The 19,304-nt window shown below is 41.1% G+C and overlaps 1 long non-coding RNA gene across 1 annotated transcript; it reads left to right on the forward strand.

Moving 5' to 3' along the window:
- The first annotated feature begins 5,947 nt into the window (after nucleotides 1-5,947).
- LOC102371552 lies at nucleotides 5,948-18,973 on the forward strand. Its single transcript, XR_323562.1, has 4 exons — nucleotides 5,948-6,008; nucleotides 15,983-16,071; nucleotides 16,638-16,744; nucleotides 18,902-18,973. It is a non-coding gene; the product is annotated as an uncharacterized LOC102371552 (long non-coding RNA).
- Nucleotides 18,974-19,304: the final 331 nt, after the last annotated feature.

Below are 19,304 nucleotides of genomic sequence, written 5' to 3' on the forward strand. Positions count from 1 at the left end.
CCTGCTAAATGCAAATAACTATGATGTCAGAGGGATAACAGAGACCTGGTGAGACTTCACCCATGACTGGGCCACAGGTATAGATGGCTATACCCTGTGCAGGAGGGATTGAGTGGACAAAAGGGGCAGGGGTGTAGCTCTCTATGACAAGGAAAGCTACGCATCCCTTCAAGCCAACATTAGCATCCATGGTGGATGACTTGAGACCCTCTGGGGTAAAATCTGTGGGGAACACAACACAGGGTATACTATGGTAGATGTCTACTGTAGACCCCGCTACCGAGGGTCAAGACCTTGACCAGGAGTTTGCCATAGAATTAGCTGACACCACACGCTCCCAATGTATGGTTGTCATGGGAGACTTTAACTACCCAGACATCTCATGGGAGGAGCGCTCAGCCAAATCCAAGTGGTCACAAAGCTTTCTCTCATGTGTGGATGACCTCTATCTGATGCAGGAAGTCTGCGGGCCGACGAGAGATAAAGCACTGCTCAACCTGGTACTGGAACTGGGAACAACCTAATCAGCAACCTATCGATTGAAGGGAAGCTGGGTGACAGTGACCATGAGCTGATCATCTTCACCATCTGCCGTAAAGCTGGCAAGTCAGTCAGTAATACAGAAGTCCTTGACTTCAGGAAAGCTGACTTTGACAAGCTCAGGAGGCTTGTCAGGGAGCCCCTAAAGGGCCACAACCCAAAGGGGAGGGGAGTTCAAGACAAGTGGTTGCTCCTTAAGGGAGCAATCCTGGATGTGCAAGCAAAGTCTATCCTGTCTTGGAGGAAAGGCAGCAAAAGGGCACAACAGCCCCCTTGGCTCTCCAGGGAACTAGCGGACCTCCTGCATCTTAAAAGGAAGACCTACAAAGGATGGAGGACTGGAACCACCACCAAGGAGGAATACTCTGCTCTAGTCTAGACCTGCAGAGAGCAAACCAGGAAAGCCAAGGCTGTGATGGAGCTCCAGCTAGCTACAAATATCAAGGACAATAAAAAGTCATTTTTCAGATATGTGGGGAGCCGGAGGAAAAGTGAGGGTAACATTGGACCCCTGCTAAACCAGATGGGACAACTGACAACCGATGCCCATGAAAAAGCAAACTTGCTAAATGGGTACTTTGCATCAGTTTTTCACCAGTACCATGGGACGCCCCTGCCCACTGTGGATCAAGGAGGCCCAGGTGAGGGATATTCCTTACCCTCCATCTAAGCTGACCTCATGAAGGAACACCTTGAAAGGCTGGATACCCTCAAGTCAGACGGCCCTGACAATTTACACCCAAGGGTACTCAAGGATGCTGCGGCTAGTAAAGCAAGCAAAACACTGGCTTGCATCCATAGATGCTTCTCAAGCAAATCCCAAGACATCATTCTCCCCTTGTACTCGGCCTTGGTGAGGTCGCAGCTGGAGTACTGTGTCCAGTTTTAGGCTCCACAATTCAAAAAGGATGTGGAGATACTTGAGAGAGTGCAGAGGAGAGTGATGCATGTGATCAGAGGTCAAGAAAAATGACCTTATGATGAGAGGCTGAGCCATGGGACTTTTCAGCTTGGAGAAGCACGGGCTCAGGGATGATCTGGTAGCCACCTATAAGTTTATCAAGGGTGGTCACCGGGATCTGGGGGAATGTCTGTTCACCAGAGCACCCCAAGGGATGACAAGATTGAATGGACATAATCTCCGCAGCGACCGATTCAGGCTGGACATAAGGAAGAACTTCTTCACTGTCCGAGCCCCCAAGGTTTGGAACAGACTGCCACCGGAGGTGGTTCAAGCACCTACTTTGAACACCTTCAAGACACATTTGGATGCTTATCTTGCTGGGATTCTATGATCCCTGCTGACTTCCTGCCCCTGGGGCAGGGGCTGGATTCGATGATCCTTTAGGGTCCCTTCCAGCCCGAATATCTATGAATATCTATGAATGTCTATGAATGCCTAATACTGCCACACGTGTAGATGGTAACACTTTACTGTGCAACTAATTAGTCTACTCCACAGTTTAAAAAAGTAACCCAAAATCCACATTTTTCCATTACACTGTATAAATATCTATAGCTATAGATATTTATAAATTAGTGGTGTTTCATTTTAATCATGGAAAAGTGTGGATTGTGGGTCACTTTTTTAAACCAAAAATTGGGAATTTTTTTAAATCAGAGAAAAACAGGATCCCTAGTCATGAGGCACTTAAAAGCCACTCTGACACGTGATAAGCACTTCGACTTTTACTCCATGGTGCATAAGAGCCAACAATCAGTTGTGATACTTTCTTGGGATGTTCTTTGTATATATAGCCCTGTAACTTCAGGACTTGTTACAGGAATGCTCCGTGCCTGTATGTAAGTAAATAGATTAATTGGCAGTTAAGCTGTGCTAAAAAAAAATGCTGATTGGTACCTCAATAGTTCCTTGGACTTGTAGGATCAATAAAACTTGTGTAGAGCAAATGACTTTTTCCAGCAGCTCTTTACATCTGCTTTTATCAGATTTCTCCCTAAATCTCTGTGTGGGAAGCACTGCTGTAAGTTTGTTCAAGACAGCTGTTATGGAGGCCCTGTGCACCACAGCATTTATACATATGTTTAACATCCCCCCTAGAATCAATGGGAGTTGAGCACGTGTTTGAGAGCTTTGCTGAAATGGGGTCAAAGTGACTGGCATTCACAAGTCAAGGATCCAGGTACCTAATACTCCCTCTGTTATGAGAACAATTGTTGCTGTTCTTTCCACATTATTTTCCTTATGTGAAATAATCTACCTAGAATGAAAATTCATTATTTTATATTTGCAAAGGACAGCAGGCAACTCTTACTGAAAAGTTGTTTGATTTTGGAAAACAGCACCTGGAAGGCTTGTTTTAACTTACCTCCTGTCTTCTGGTTTTGGTGTGCTGAGACCTGAGGTGAGAGGAAGGATGCTCCAACTGCCCTCCAGTTTGCAATACAACCTTTGGAAAGCTGTTGTTTTCTCACTGAAACATTGACTAAGGGCACTGAAAGTGTAGTTTGATCTAGAAATATCCTCTAGTGAACATCAAAAACTTGTATGGAGTCTAATCCCAAATTCACTGAAGTCAGTGGAAAGACTCTTTTTACTTCAGTGGATTTTGTATCCAGCTCAGACATTTAGACTGCCTGGGAGATACTTCCAGTTTCAATACTAAAGTAATAAAGGCAGCTTTTTTTGTTAACCATGGACTTTCCAACAGGGAATGAGTGGCTACTCCACATGAAAAAACCCGAAAGATTATAGTATGAAAGTTAAAATTAGGGAGAGATTTGTTTGGTTCCAGGTTCTATTTTTCAAATCAGAAAATATAAGGGAGGGGCTGGTTAGGGGAAAAAAAGAGTCCTAAATTTGGCCTCTTTCTCTAGCATAACTGTAACTACAAATATTACACATTTTTTCTAAACCTCCAGGTAATAAAGAAAGAGCAGTTGCATAGAAACCACAATAGCAGTTATTGCTATATTTTTAGCAAAGACACCAAAGACAACAAAGAGACAGGAAGGAGTCTTGCAAATACTTGTACAAACTATATTTTAATGATGAGGTAATAGCTTTGCATTAGCTGGGAGTTGGTACACAGCTCTGACCTCATAGCTAATGACAACACACCTGAACAAACCATGCTGATCTGGTACTGCTACCCCAGGTAAAACAGCCTTTGAAGTCAATGGGAGGTTTTACCTAAATAAGACTTGCAGGATTTAGTCCTGACCTTCCAGGTCATACTCTAATAAATATTTAAATTCAGTTTTAAGTTGGTAACAAGAATCCATTACTGATTACATTTAGAAATCTCCACAGTAGTGCAAGGTCAAATGTAGTAAATTATCTTTAATCATGAATAGAGCTGATACTTTATGGAGTTCAAGTGTGAAAATTCTTCTGCTTTAATGGTATATGACAGTTTAAATTACCTAATTTAGTTGGAAAAAAAGCTGTTTTAGCTGAAACCCTGGCTTAGGCAAGTGAGTAAATATTTGCATGACTAACATCAGTAAAGGAAAAATTACTCAGCCAAGTTTGCTTTTGTTTAGACAAACAGAAGGATAAAAATAAAATTGTCATGTAGAATTAATGCCCAGCGTGATCTTATATTCTCAGTGGGTATGTTTACACGTGCCCCTGACTGCATAGTTGGTACTGCTCAGTCCCAGTGGTGTACAGGTCATTTTCAACCCTTCTGCACAGTAGCAACGAGCTACTGCACAGTAGCTCATTGCTACTGCGCAGTAGCATTGGTGTCACAGTTAGTGCCCACCAATGCTACATCACAGCAGTGATGAGATACATCGCCGTAGCTCATCACTATGGCAACATACCATCTTGTGTAGATGCACCCAGTTACTGTTATTAGGCAGGTCTGTACATTTGGTTGCATAGTTCTAGTATAAAATGTATGAAATTGAACTTTGTTTTAATGTGATAGTCAGGATTTTATAAAATAGAAATGCACGCTTTAGAAATAGTCCATATATTGATGGAGTGTTTTAAAACAATTAGATTCAGAAAAGTTCTATTGTTCCAAGGTTTAGAGTCAAAGTGAAAGAGAGTTTCAACAAGGGAAGGTAGATTTTCAAGGTGTGTTGTCTGGGATTTAAAAAAAAATCTAAGGAAATTAAACCCCACCCATAATGCCCCTTTCAAAACTATCTATGTGATTTAGAAGCACAGGTCTTGCTTACACTGAGTTTTCAAAAGCTTCCAGTTCTCACTAATATTTTTCTTGGGTGTTAAACATTGAGACTGAAATGAGCTCCTTAAGTGCTCTTAAAATTCTCTTGTTGACTTTCAGTGGTGTTTGGATGCCTAATTGCTTTGAGAATCTCATATGTAGTGTCGGAGCAGAGGAGGTATTACTGTGATGTTCATGAATGGACTTAAACTGAAGCTCTGACTCATGACATGTCTTGAACATTCATAGGTTTCCATTAACTCATATTCTGTGGTGCTCAGGTCCCTTAGAACTTTTCTGGGCATGGTTAAGTATTTACATACTCCATCAAGATTTTCAAAAATGCTTCTCCCAACTTTGTTGAATGAGGCACATATAACTGAGTCTGGATGTGCAACTGAAGTCCTCAGCACAACTCTGTACAGCTATTAATTGTTTCATCTGCACACCATGTACTTTTGGATCCAGTTGCAAAATCCTTTCCCCAAAAACACGGGAAAGAAAATTATTCAGATAGGTAGAGAGAACAAGAAATATCTGAGGCTTTGGGGACAAAAAAAAAATCAGTAGTAAATTAGCTGGCCATAAAATATTTATCACTAGATCAGATACAATGTTAATTCCCTCATCTGAACCCTTTTGAAGATTCCACAGTTCTGTACCACTCATAAGCAGCTAGGGTGGCCATCACAGAGGACAGTTGTCCTCTGTCCTTTATTGATACAAAACCTGATGCCTTTATGTCCTGTATTTTTCTTTTGAAGAGAAAAATAGAGGACATAAAGGTATCGGGTTTTGTATCAAAAGAGAACAGAGTAGCAGAAAACCGGAAAGTCCTATATGATGGCCACCCTATAAGCAGCCCAGGAGCAGTAGTGAGCGGTGACCTGGTGTCAGGTTCTCTGGGGAACTAGATGTTTGAGTGAATTCAGTCCAAGGTGCATCTCTATTTATGTTGATTTCTGCTCTCTGTCATCTCATGTTCTACTTACAGATACCAGAGGACAGAATTTATCACAATGTGGGCTGCTATGTCCCTTGATTGGTGATGCACAGTCTTCTAGCATATTTTCCAAGTGGCTGTGCATTTTTATTAAAAAGTGTATTATCCTTGTTAGTGTGTGAGGCTGGGACTGGGAGATAAGGATTCAATCTTTGCTCTCCCCCCTAGGTCAATCATTTGATTTTAGTGTGTTCCTCAGCTATGCTCAGTTTCTCCTTTGCTAAATGGAGATAATAGCACTTCCATATTTTACAGAGGTGTCTTCAGGATAAGCCCACTGAAGATTGAGAGGACCTCAGATACTAAGGCAATGGGGCCATGTAAGTACTTTGAGTATAGAGATTATGTTATAGCCTCTTAACTGTTGTATATTTGTTTGTTTGTTGGTTTGGGTTTTTTTTTTTATTTGCTTTGTTGCCTTTCACTCTTATTTACTTGGAGATTAGTGACTTTTTTGAATCTGTACAGCATCTTCCTGAGTGCATAATGTCCTCAGCAGGGAAGAGAGACCATGGTATTTGGTAATAGGCTGGCAAAGCAGTGGCTGGGTACTTTGAAAGTTAGACTCTGGAAAAATCCTTTCTGATGCTAGAGCCAGAATGCCAAAGCAATATTCCAGAGCAGGCATCCAATTTCAAAACACCTGCATCACACATCTTTATTTTGGAGAATGCCCCAGTTTTCAGATTGTCTGGAGCTGAGCGCTCTGGTTTCCTGCTAGGTTTTTGCTTATGAACTCTAGAAGTGAAAATGAGTCCTTTCTAGGTTTTGAAAACATTTTCAGAAGACATTAAAAAAAATTAAGAGCCCACATTGCCATTATGCTGTAAAACAATGATCCCCTATTTCAAAACAAAGCTGTGGTCAAATACCACTGAGTAGCCCTCCTTATTTTAGAGGCTGTTTTATATCTCAATTAACTATTAGTTTTGCTAGTCTCAGTTAAGTTCCCTTCTCACCTGCTTGTTCACTCTCTTAACAAAGAGAACATTCCATGTTATCTCCACTTCCTCTGGAGCAATAAGCCTGGGTAGGGCTTCAAGGATGACTGCTAGCCAAAGAGCAAAGAGCTCAGGCCAATGAAAGCCAAAACCACCCTTCCTTGAGAGACACTGCTGGTGCACAAACAACCTGGTGGTGATCAGAAATAGACGGGTAACCCACGTAAACAGGGAGGTGGTAGGCCACACTATCTCAGTTTCCTGAACAGGGAACACTAAATGCCTATGATGAAGCATCAGAGCAGGAGAAAGAGGATTCCAAAGGCAACACCTGTTATTGATATTTTAGTAAAACGACTGCAAGTTTCATGTCGAAGATTTGGAGAGGACAGTGTGTAACAAATATGCTGAAAGGTCACAAAGATCTCACAGACTTTTTCAGTGTTTTCTTAGTGGAAAGAATTGGAGGCTACAGTGAAGGGAAAAAATGTAGGTTGAGCATGCTGCCAGATAATGTTAATCACCTGTGTTAGTAAAACACCAAGTCTTCCGGGTACAAATTATAGCATTTGAATTCTTCATCCTAGTCATCGCTCTTTTACAGAAATAGATAGGATTCCTTTATTGTCAATATGCTTTCTCAGAGGCAGTTTTCAAAAGCACAGACTTGACAGCACTGCATTAAGCTTCCAGACATCTTTGTGACCTGATCTGTTGGAAAAAGAAGTGATCTTTATTGTAACTATTGGAAAGATTTTTATTTCATATTCAGTTCAGCAAACATGATATGGAAAATGCTTAGGAATCAATGATGACTAGTTTTCAGTAAAATCTTGATTAAATTCCAAATCATCAGGATAAGTCTGTGTGTGTGTATGCGTTGTTTATATTTATATTTATACACACACATGCGCGCGCGCGCGCGCGCACACACACACACACACACACACACACACACACGAAGAAACTTTTTAAAATACCTTAAGGTCTACATCAAAACAAAACATAGGCTACCTAGTCTCCAAATCAGCTTACATGTTCTAATCCAGAATGCTTCCATGTTTGATTTTGTGGGGAAAGGGGTTTTAAAAGGAATTGCCCTTATTTAAAATTGACTTAATTGGTTCCAAATTTTAACTTTCAAAAAATATCAGGTGCAGCCAGATGCAGATGTACTTTGCTCTGTTTATCCATCTGTTTTTAGGATAGGAAGTAAGAGGGAATTAGTCAAATTAGTTCATGTAAATGGTAATAAAAGTATGGAATAAGCTACCAATGCTGAAAATTAGAGTGAAGGCTAATACATAAGTTCAAAGCACTTAAAATATTTCTCTGCTAGAGGAGGATTAAGTAATAAAAAAGCAAAATAGTGGGATACCACAAAAATAAAGTAACTAATACTGAATTTTGGATCAGATGGCTTTTTCCTAAAACGAGTTTACGTCCAAATGGTTCAGATAGAAACCTGGCACTTGTGAGGACTAAGGATGAACAGTCCTTTATTCTGTTCTTATAATACTGTATGACTTCAGGCAAATTATTTTACTTTTGTGGGGCTCATTTTACTCTTAAGTAAGATGAGGCTAATAAGTGAGGGTGCTTCGAGAGCCCGAATTAAGGACTAGATTCTGGACTTCTCTATGAGTGGAGTAAGAAACCTTCTTTTCACTTTCTTAGTAGAGCCAGCCAGAATCACAGCCTCTGTGCTGATGGTTGTGCATGGCTTCTTTTCTCACATTCCCAAATCTGTAGGGGGAGGGTATAGGCATTGGAAGATCCACAATTACGGCAAGGTGCTGCAGCTATACCCACTTCAGCTGTGTGGTGCATGCACAGTGAAGAGTTCACTGCAGATGCTCCAAACAGCTGAAGGCCATGCAGCCACCACCTCTTCCCTGCCACCACAATGTTAGATGCCAGTGATGCTGGATGCCAGAGAGCCCTCTAAGATCACTGTTTGTTCTGGCTATAGTCTCTGTTTTCATAGGGCTCTGGGGCCCATGGGATGAGTGCCACTGCTATTCATCCTTCCTTTCTCCCTCCCCTCCTCCACTTTAGCAGCAGGGAAAAACAGGGTATGAGCAGCTGTGATGCTAAGCTCTTGCTTTCACACAGCTCCAGTGCCAGGGGCTGAAAGCTGTTAACACTTCAGAAGAAAAACTACCACCATACTAGAATTCTCCAAATCAGTGAGACGGACCCCAAAGAATTCTGACTTGGAGAGCTCCAAGCAACTGCATTTCCTTCTTTAAACACATGTTGCTGGAAAATGTTTGTAACACTAACTACTGGGTAATTGTGGTGACCAACAATCCTCCTATAATTTCCCTGGCAACCCAACAGAGTGCAAGTGCAATGGCTGCAGAAGGAGATTTGCTTCCAAGCAGTTTAACTAAAAAATACAGTAAAATCTCCTAACCACAACCAACACCATCAAGTATACATATATATACAATGCACTTTTACCTGTGCTATGAGTATGACATCCAAAATAATGACAGAATTTACTGGAATTCTTCAAGCTGTGTGAATGGAGGGTGTTCACAGCACACCGTAATTTGTACCATCACAGCTCTGACTTTATGTGGTTTTTACAGGCCGAACCGTGTCTGTTTACTTTGCTTTGGAATTTTGCCTCTGCCCCAGAGCACGTAACTGCTATGAGAATAATACTTAAAAGAGTCAGTCTGGGGTTTGGAAAGCAGGAGCATCTTATCTGAGGCATTTAAATGCTTATTGCACCAAGCTCAGAGAAGTTAGAGATGACTAAGTTCTGCTAGAGGGAGATGAAGGGGTCTGGATTGTCTAGGGCCTTACTCAGTGGAGACTGCTTAAAGACAGCTTAAAATCACTTTCTAAAGAGTTCCCAGTGTAGACTGGAATCAAAATATGCAGTTTGGATGCATGCCACATATACTGACACTCCGTGCTTTTTTTCTTTCTTTCTTTTCTAGTGAATGGGTTCTTCTCTGAACTTTTAAAATGAGCAATCGGTGAAATAGCACTGAAATGCTTTGCAGCAAAAGTGCATTTGAATGAAGAGGTGAAGGTCACAAAACATAGAGAAGGGAGTTCCAAGAATAACAGGCAGCAGAGAAGATAACAATTTCAGTTGTGAGGTTACTAAGGAATGGATGAAGGATTCTGAAGGAGAGACTAGGAAGCATAGATTTATTTGCGTCCAAGTCACAATGAGATGTAAGGCTTGATGGGAGAGAGGTAAGGATAGAGACAACATTAGTATTCAGCATGATACAGAAGTACCTAAAAATGAGAAAGGAAGTACTTTATCCCATTCCCCTGGGTACAGAACTTTTATACGTTGCCATCACTAACATTACAAACATCTCCGTAAGAAACAGATGATGAGTATTTTGTGTGTCTTGTATATGGAAAAATACACACCCACACAGATAAGTGAAACCTGAATAAAGTCATAGTTTTGTTTAGGTCACACAGGAAGTGTTCAGTCTGTGAAAATAACATCCTGAGTGCCAGTCTTTTGTTTGAATTATAAACACCCTTATGCAGTGATTCTCAACCTTTTTAGACTCAAGGCACCCCTCAGAAAATGTGAGCTCTTAGCTTTCACTCAGTTTTTGACTATGGAAAATAATGGAGTAATTATTCTGTTGCCAAAAACTCAGAAAGACCACAACAGGTCAACATAGTTTTGACACTGTGGATTCCTATTTGGAATCTCTGGGTTTATCTTGTGGCTCATATGCAGGTGTTTGCATACCTAAAACGACTAATATTGTGTAGCACCCTTAAAATGATCTTATGGCACCACTGGGTGTTGTGACACTCTAGTTGAGAATCACTCCTCTTATGGATAGAACATTAAGGAAGATGATGAGGAACTTTACCAGTAATAAATGCAGCAATTATACATTGTTGTCTATGATATTATTGTGTAACTTTTCCGAAGTAGTTGAGAATTATGGGTTGGATTGTCACCCAGTGTAAAACTTCAGCACTGACTTCCAAAGAACCATGTGAATTCATGGAAAGCTTTCAAACTAGCCTGAAATCTTTCTTTTATAAAGATTACAAATTTGGTTGATAAAGGTAATACCATATTACCTCATAAATCTGGGTATCAAAAACCCAGAAATATCAAAAATCTGGCACTTCCCCCTGCAGCTCTAGGACTGGCCATCACTCCCCGCCACCCTCCCGGTGTACATGCACACCCCCCTACACCTCACCATGCACACACACACACAGCCCACCATAAACACACCACAACCACACCCCACAGCCCCCACACACAATATACAAGAGTAAGACTTTATTTTTTAGTTATTATGCAATTTCCTCTATATATACTATGCAACCCCTATCATGACAAAAAAAAATTATAATAAAATTAAAATATGTTATAGTAGGGTTTTGACTTTTAGGCTAGGGACAGACAGTCAAAAAGCCTGAGCCTGAACTGATTCATTTTTTGCAGGTTAGTCTAATCTGGCTAGGCTAAACTGGTTTGTAACCGCAGACATCCCCTCTGGACTGAAAAAAATCAGACACATGCCTACAGTAGTTCAGGCTAGAAGCAGGGGTGTGCTAGAGCAGCCCTCCCTTCCCCCAGAACAGTGCTGAGCTGAGGGGGGCATGGCCAGGCCCCAGAAGGACTCTATGATTAGGGAGGGATTCCCCCTCCCCCCCCCCACACTTGAGCAGTGCAGCAGGGAATATTTATCACCCCTAACTCAGTGTTTATCAACCCATTAAAAAAACAAAGTCTCTCTCCATTAGCTCAAGCTCTTCTTAAACAGCTTTTCCAAGGAAGGACACTAAGCTACCTGTTGATTAGCTCCAAAAAGCCTGTCTTCCTTTGTCATCTACAGCATGGACTATAGTCAGCATGTGGTCTGCTAGCTAGTGCTGAAGTGTCTCTGTAAGGCAGAGGGGTGGGGGGAATAATCCCTGTTTAGCAGGAAGAAGTCAGGGAGATGCCTGCAGTCATGTTGAAGCTGCAGCCAGGGAGCAGAGGGGAGGGGCTAGCCCTTCTGTAGAGTAGAGAGCCCCACGCAGCCCAGAGAGCATGCCTGGATGCTCGGGGAGTCTGGTGTAACTTAAATGAGCAAGGGGTCTGAGACAGACATTGCATAACCCAGTCTGAATCATATCAGTTAAGTCTGATACTACATTCAACCAGGTTTATCTCAAATCAGTTTCAGTCATTTTCAAAATGGCTTATGTGCGCCAAACATCTGCTCTGTTACAGGTTTAAATGAATTTCTGATCACTTAAACTGGTTTATGTGTAATGTCTGTCCCTAGCTCTAGTGTAGGATTTGTTTTTTTTCTGGTTCTAAGATGGCATCCTGCCCTCCTAAAAGGAGTATTGGGGGTGGGACAGGAGGAGAGACTTCCAGTGGCAAAGGTCAGCAGTTAGGGGGCCGGACTTCTAGCCCCAATGTGGAAACCAGTGGGTGGAGCAATTGTCAAGAAGTAGAGTCCTGTGTTATAAAGGAAATTACACTGGGAGCATGGACAAGCAACTATTTTACTGTGATGGATGAGTAGCTTAGCCATCCAAAGGGGGTAAATTACTGCAGTTTAGAAGCCTTTTACCATGGAGTCAAAGTGCATCTACAGGCAGTTACCATGGAACAGCTGACATGCTTTGAAGTCCTATCACTATTTGTCCCAGGGTAAAAGATTTAATGAGCCACATGTTGCTCATTAGCAGGGCTCAGTAGGCACTATTTTTCAGTTCACATTGGAAGATACAGATATTCTCAAAAGTCAAGCTGTATATATAAAGGTACAGACAGAAGTGCAGCTCCCCGCTGTAACTGAGAACACTTTTCAGGAAGCATTCTGAGTTACAATGATCCCCTGAAAAAAACACAAGTTCACTATTTGTTCCAGGAGGGAGGGGAATCCAGCTGCTGACTGGGAGCCTGCAGCCAGTGTCCCCTAGCAACAGCTCCTCCTCCCTGCCCACCCACACTGTTTTCAGAATAGGAGGGGGGAAAGGGAGCAGAGGAAGCTTGTTTTATGGGTGCCCCAGCCAGTGCTGGAGGGTGGGGTGGATGAGTTGGAGCCTCCCACCTCAGTGGGGCTGCAATGCACCCTCCAGCAGGGACTGAAAAAAACCCAGACTGAACTCCCTCCGCTCCTTTTTCCCCTTCCTGTTCCAAAAACAGCTTCCCTGGCAAGTAGGCAGACAAAAGTTACAGAAGATGCTATGTTTTGAAATCTTCATCTGAACCCTCACAAGGGTTCAGAGTTTAACCCAATCAGCCATTTCTTAAGCTGTCTACAGCCATGTATTTGTGTTTGGTCACATCTATAGACCTCGTTCTATGGCCAGATCAGGTGAAAATTGTCACTTCTGTCTGTGCCCTAAATGTCTGTTGTTGTTCTTGTTTATTGTTGATGATGATGTTAATCTGGGCTATAAAATAGAAATGTCAAACTTTTCTTTTAAAAATATTTAAATAAACAGGATAAGTCAAGCAGAAGCAAAGGATTATGGGGATCTAAAGCCAGGTCCAAACATTACACTTTTACTGTTAGAAGTGCTAGGGTCTAAGGACTAAATCTGTAACAGAACAGAAGGTCAGCATACATAGACTGGTTTAAAAATGATGGAACCTAAGATAGATCTGGATCAATGTGCACTCAAACTTAATCCAGACTTTAGAAAGGATGTGGAGAAGCTTGAGAGTCCAGAGGAGAGCCGTGTGCATGATCAGGGGTCAAGAGAAGAGGCCTTATGAGGAAAGGCTGAGAGCCATGGGATTCCTCAGCCTGGAGAAATGAAGGCTCAGGGGTGACTTGATAGTAGCCTATAAGTACATGAGGGGTATACATCAGAAACTGGGAGAATGTCTGTTCACCAGGGCACCCCAAGGGAAGACAAGATCTGAGAGCCACAAACTGCTGGAAGACCATTTTAGACTGGACATAAGGAAAAGCTTCTTTAATGTCCAAGTCTGGAATAGACTCCCCTCCCCTCCCCCCCCCCAAAGTGGTGCAAGCACCTACTCTGGATAGATTTGAGAAATGCTTGGATGCTTACCTTGCTGGGGTCAACTGACCCCAGCTGATTTCCTGCCCTTTGGGCTGGGGGTTGGACTGGATGATCTTGAGAGGTCCCTTCCAGCCCCAACATCTATGAAATCTATTAAATCTATTAATTAGTTTAGGTTAGAACAGTACATTGAACTTCTGTAACTGATTCCCTATCAGTTTAAGTTAGGTAACTGTCTACCAGGTGTCTTTGTGTCCTCTCCCCCTCACCCCACCCAAAGGGACCCATGCTAGCATTTGCACCATGTTTGACTGCATAAAGCCAAGTGCCCAGCTGGCCCCATCCCTGGGTTCTCACAGATCGAGATGCTTGTGGCTGATGATAGGGGAGGGGACCGGATGGGTGTTCGGCCATGCTTTGAAGCCTGATCATGTTCCCTGGGGCTGTGCACACCCCAGGGAGCACAACTGGGTTTCAGGGGATGACCAAACACAGTTGCCTCTGCTATCTGCCCACAGTTGACAGATGCCTATGGCTGATGATGAGAAGCTGGAAGGGGGAGGGGGGGGGGTGCTCAGCCATGTTCAGCAGCCAATTAAATGCGGCCTAGCTGCTTGGCTATGCTCATCTTCACTCAGCAGTCTCCAGTAGCCCAGGGAGCCCTCTGTGAGTCATTCAGGAACGCCTCCAACTTGCTGGCCTCAGCCCATGTAGACAGCCTGTGTTTACCTCCCTGCCACATGCCATACCAAGGGGTGCATGTGTGTCTTATTCATTTCTGAACTAACCTACGCCACTTGAAGAAACCTGCATAAGTTTGATTGATTCCACCTTGGGCTTTTTGAATGTCTATACTTAATCTGAGAGTAGAAATAGAAATTAACAAGAATTATTAATCATAGTAAGAATAAGAATAATAAAGACTGGAGCCTCTCTCCTATGCCACTTTTATCTTAGGGGTTATTAACTACAAAAGATAATGGAAATTGGCTATCAGACTTCAGAATACTTGTATAATCGTTAGGAGCTGGAAAAACCTCCACCTGCTTGCCTGCAGTGGCTTGGATAAGAACTGTTGGATTCATTCCAGAAATGAATATTGCAGCTGTGATGAGCCTTGTGTTTGGTCTCTTCTTTTTAGGGGGAATTTTTCCTCACTTCCCAGAGCCAGCAAAGTGCACCATTTAAATCCCATGCAAACCTTCACAATAAGGTTAAAATGGGATTAAGTGGTCATGGGCCTTTTAGTTCTTTGCATAGAGATGGATTTCATCACTAAGGTCTGCAATTTTCACTAAGGAGGACAATGAAATATACATACAAAAGGAACCAATGACCTTCTCACTCATGTCCTTCTATCAATTGCATAGTATCCTAGTTTACAAACATGTCCAGTATACATACCCAAGAAAGGAATAATGGTACTTTGCCATTTACCTGACACACCATCCTTTCTTTCTCCATATGTTCATCTTTTTTTGCTCATCTGTTATTTTATACTTACTTTCTTTTGGGAGGTACAACCAACGTATCTCCACCCCCGCAACCCTCCCCCACCGAGAGAACAAATTCTGGACCATCAGTATAGCACCCAAAATTTGAGCATCTTAATGTTGAAGAAGAGACATTATAAAGCATTAATTATTCAGATAAGGAGGGGTTTCCTTCCCCTCTGTATGCAGTACAGATGCAAGGTACTCTTACTAGGAATAAGAATAAGTTTCATAAGTTTTGGTGCCAAGCCTAGCTCCCACATGAGAATGCTCCTCCCTGACCCCTGTCTCTGAGGACCTGCAAAGCTCTCTCTCAACTAGTTTTCACAGCATCCAGAATTCAGATGGAAAAATTGTACACATAGAAACCAGAACTTGATCTCTTAAGTGGAGCTCTGTATGTATATTAAAGCCAAGTGAGATCTGGCAATAGAATATTTGTTTAAAATTTCTCTTTAATCAGTCTTTCAGTTTTACTTTTGAAGTATAAAAAGGTATATTCTCTGACATGCCTCAGATGACATGGAAAAAGATATTCTATCAACAATGCTGGAATATCATTTAGAGATATTCTGTGGAGCTATTCCTCCAACAGTCATCCTTGTGGAGTTATCCCAAATAACAGCAACTGAGAATCTGCCCCATAATTTTAAAAAAGTCATTTAAGACATTCCTTTTATAATAATGCACCAATATTTTGACTTTGATCACCTTATTGTGTATGCAAGAATTTACTCAAACTGCAGGCAAAACTGAAAAAAACAAAGTAAACTAGATTTATTATTATTGTTGTTATTGTTGTTAGATTAATTGGGTGCTAAATCAGTGTTTAGTTCTTATTATTTTGACTTGCCTGGTTTAAATTTTAAGGCACATCACTGACTGTTCATGACTGAGTTATAATGACTGAAGAGGAATTTAATGCTCATATCTTTGGAAAACCATTTAAAGAAATAACGGTAAGGAGAGGTAAGCTGTTAAAAAAGCACTTTGAATTATTTAAGTCCTTTTTCTTGTGCCACAGATGTTCTGTCAACTAGAGCAGAGATATTCAGAAACCACATAATGACTGTTAAACCCTGAAACTGAGATTAATTAAATGTCTGCTGCTCCTCACACAATGTAGACTCCAGAGCTTGTCAGTCCTTCCCAGCTTCTGAAGATACAGCTGTGCAATATATCAGGAGTATACCTTGTCGTCTTAAAATATATTATTATAGCAAGTGCAATTTTTTTAAAAGAAAGGTTAATATTTTACCCATTCTCTGAGTGTCTTGCTGCTGTTTAAAGAAAAGAGGTAAGGGTTCAACAGCATGTGATACTTCCTGCAGGCTGCTGCCTCTACCCTACATGTGTTTTTAAACAAGATTCATATTTGAATCACAATTATTTATTTATGTTATAGTTTATATGAGTTCAACAGTTGCATCAGAGATAGGAAAGTGAGAGACCCCAGTCTGTCCCTAATGTGTTCTAGGTTAATGTAAAGGAAATACAATTAATCATTTGTATCCTCTTTTATTAGACACTCTTTTGCCTACTTTAGATTGGACAATGCAACTACTTCTTCTGTCCAGAATATTATGCTACCTACAGAGATGAACTTTAATTAAATAAGATCATGCTATGGAGGTAAGTGATTAGTATATGATGGGAAGAATTATAGAAATAAGAATTATAGAAAGTTTCACTAACAACTTATTTTTCTACCCCCAAAGTGTATACCTTGAGCAATTTATTTTTATGCTAAGCCTCAGATCAGCCTTCAATTTTAATTTTATTTTGTGTCCACAAATTCACAGTATCCCTGTGTGTCACTAATATAACAATAACATTATTTAAACTGTGTCCAACACAGTATTAGAACCATATCCATCAGGCTTAACTGTTCTGTCGTATCCATTATGGCTAAATGAAACTGATGTCAAATCTAGTTTTCTGTGCAGGGGAACTGATAGACACATGATAACTTACTTTCACATGCCACTTACAAAAACATACAGCCTAAGCCAAAGGCGTTTCCTTTTTTCCCACATGGCTGTAACTGAGGAAGACCATGTCATTGACTATAAAGAAAAAAGTAAAATATTTTCTCTTAAAGGAATAGTAGCCTATACCTGGAAGACTTAACTTTCCTTTCTATGACATTTGTTTAAGTTTTTGGTCTTGTAACTGCATTTCAATCTTTATTTGCTGAGATTGCCTGGATAGGATACAGCCTAGTTCTACTTCTTATGATGGTTTATTTATCCGAAAGGAACTGGACTTAAAACCACAAGCCATTTTGGTATCAGATGGTAACAGCTAGTCATTAGAACATAAGTAATACTCTATTGGCTGAGACCACAGGCCAAAAAATGTGCATGTTGTGTAAATGTGTGTGTTGTGTAAAATATGTAGGTATAGTCTATGCAAAAGAAGGCTATGCCCTAGAGGAAATACAATGGTCTAGAACATGGTGCTCAACCATTTTCTCTTGGGGGCCAGATGGGCAGTATTTGATTGGTCCACAGGCCAGATCCAGCCAGTGGTCGCAATCCAACACTCAGGCAGGCACAGAGGACACTATCCAGCTGTGTAGAGGAGGTTGGAGGGCAATCCATCCCTGCAAGAGAAGGGGGCCTGACCGGGCCCCATGGGGTAGGCTTCTCCCAGCTCTGCAAGGGAGAAAGGGGATATGGCCCATCCCAATGGGACTATGGGGGTGGGGAGCATGGTCCAACCCTGATACAGCTGCAGGGAGAGGGGGCATGACCCTGCCCAGTCCTAACTGGCTGCACGGGGCTTAGGTATTGGGAATTTGGCAGGGGGGTGGGTGGCTGTATTAATGGCCACCACTTCCCCATCACCATATTTTCCGTTCTGTGGGGAGCCATGTGGATCAGATGTGATGGTTCCATGGGCCAGAGGTGGAGCATGCATGGTCTAAAATCCTAAACTTTACAAATTCTGCAACTTGGCCTTGGAAGACCTATGTGGCTTTCAAGGACCATCTAAAAGAAGGCAAATTTTCCATTAAAATCTTATTTCCATTAAATGCTTATGTTTGGCCTCTTTTCCTTATACTTGCTTTCATCTGATGAACTATAAGTGGTTTGCTCTTCCTTTTCTCTCCTTCTGTTTCCTACTGGTTAAAGCTGACCATATGGGGCTATGAGGCATTCCAACAAAAGTGTTTCTGCCTGTAAATATTTATGTTTGTGGATAACCTACTTGTCTGTCTCAGTCAATCATTGGCAATTGAAACAGGGTTTACTTGAAAAGTTGAGGATGGAGTTATAAGGTGCTTTCTCTCCATTTTGAGAATGAGTATTACTGCTCAGACTGGTATATTTATAAAGTTTTGCAACTTTATAATAAAACCATTTTAGTTGGCTGCCTAGGATAAGTTACTTGCCCATGTTGCCTCTTCTGTAAAAAGAGGTTGATGTTTTTATTTATCTATCTTCCTCCTTTGTAGGACTGTGTGTGAATATTAGTTACCGAAATACTCTGAAGATGGAAATCACTAAGTATTAATAATAGCTAATTTTTCTGCTTCCTCATGTTTCATTGCATAATAGATTCATATGTTGCTGGTATAACAATGAGTACTCCATTCTTTAGAGGTGTATAAATTACAGAATAGATAAGAATAGTTGGAAGACGACAGGTTGAGAGTAAAGTGTTATGTTACCATACTAAGATTTTATTCTGGAAATATGCCAGAGTGGGAAGATGACTTGCCAGTGACCCCAAAACTTCACATATCATGTTTAACTTTTCCATCTCACTTGAAATGTTTTGCAGTTTGGATCCTACCAAGGAACACTGGACTTTCCATTTAGGATTTCACTGCCCTATCTGATAGTGACCTGCACCACTCAATGTAGAGGAAGGTGAAAAAACTTTTGCAATGGTTATGATCCAATTAAGTATCTTCCTAATCCTTGTAAGTTAGTGCTGACTTCTGAGTTGATAAAGATAAATTATATTTTCATGGAAAAAAATGTGATGTTTGTTTTGAGATGTTTTTATTTTCAGGCATAACATTTATACTTTTAAAAACATAAGCCTTTTAAAAATGAAATCTAAATTTAATACAAACATGATAAAGTCTAAATTACTTATAATTCTAAAACACACAAATAAAAAATTAAATATGTTGAATTCATGAGTCTCTCTCTCAAAAAAAAAAAAGAGTTATAAGATG

The sequence above is a fragment of the Alligator sinensis genome, unplaced genomic scaffold (assembly GCF_000455745.1).
Source record: "Alligator sinensis unplaced genomic scaffold, ASM45574v1 scaffold373_1, whole genome shotgun sequence".
NCBI classification, from domain to species: domain Eukaryota; kingdom Metazoa; phylum Chordata; order Crocodylia; family Alligatoridae; genus Alligator; species Alligator sinensis.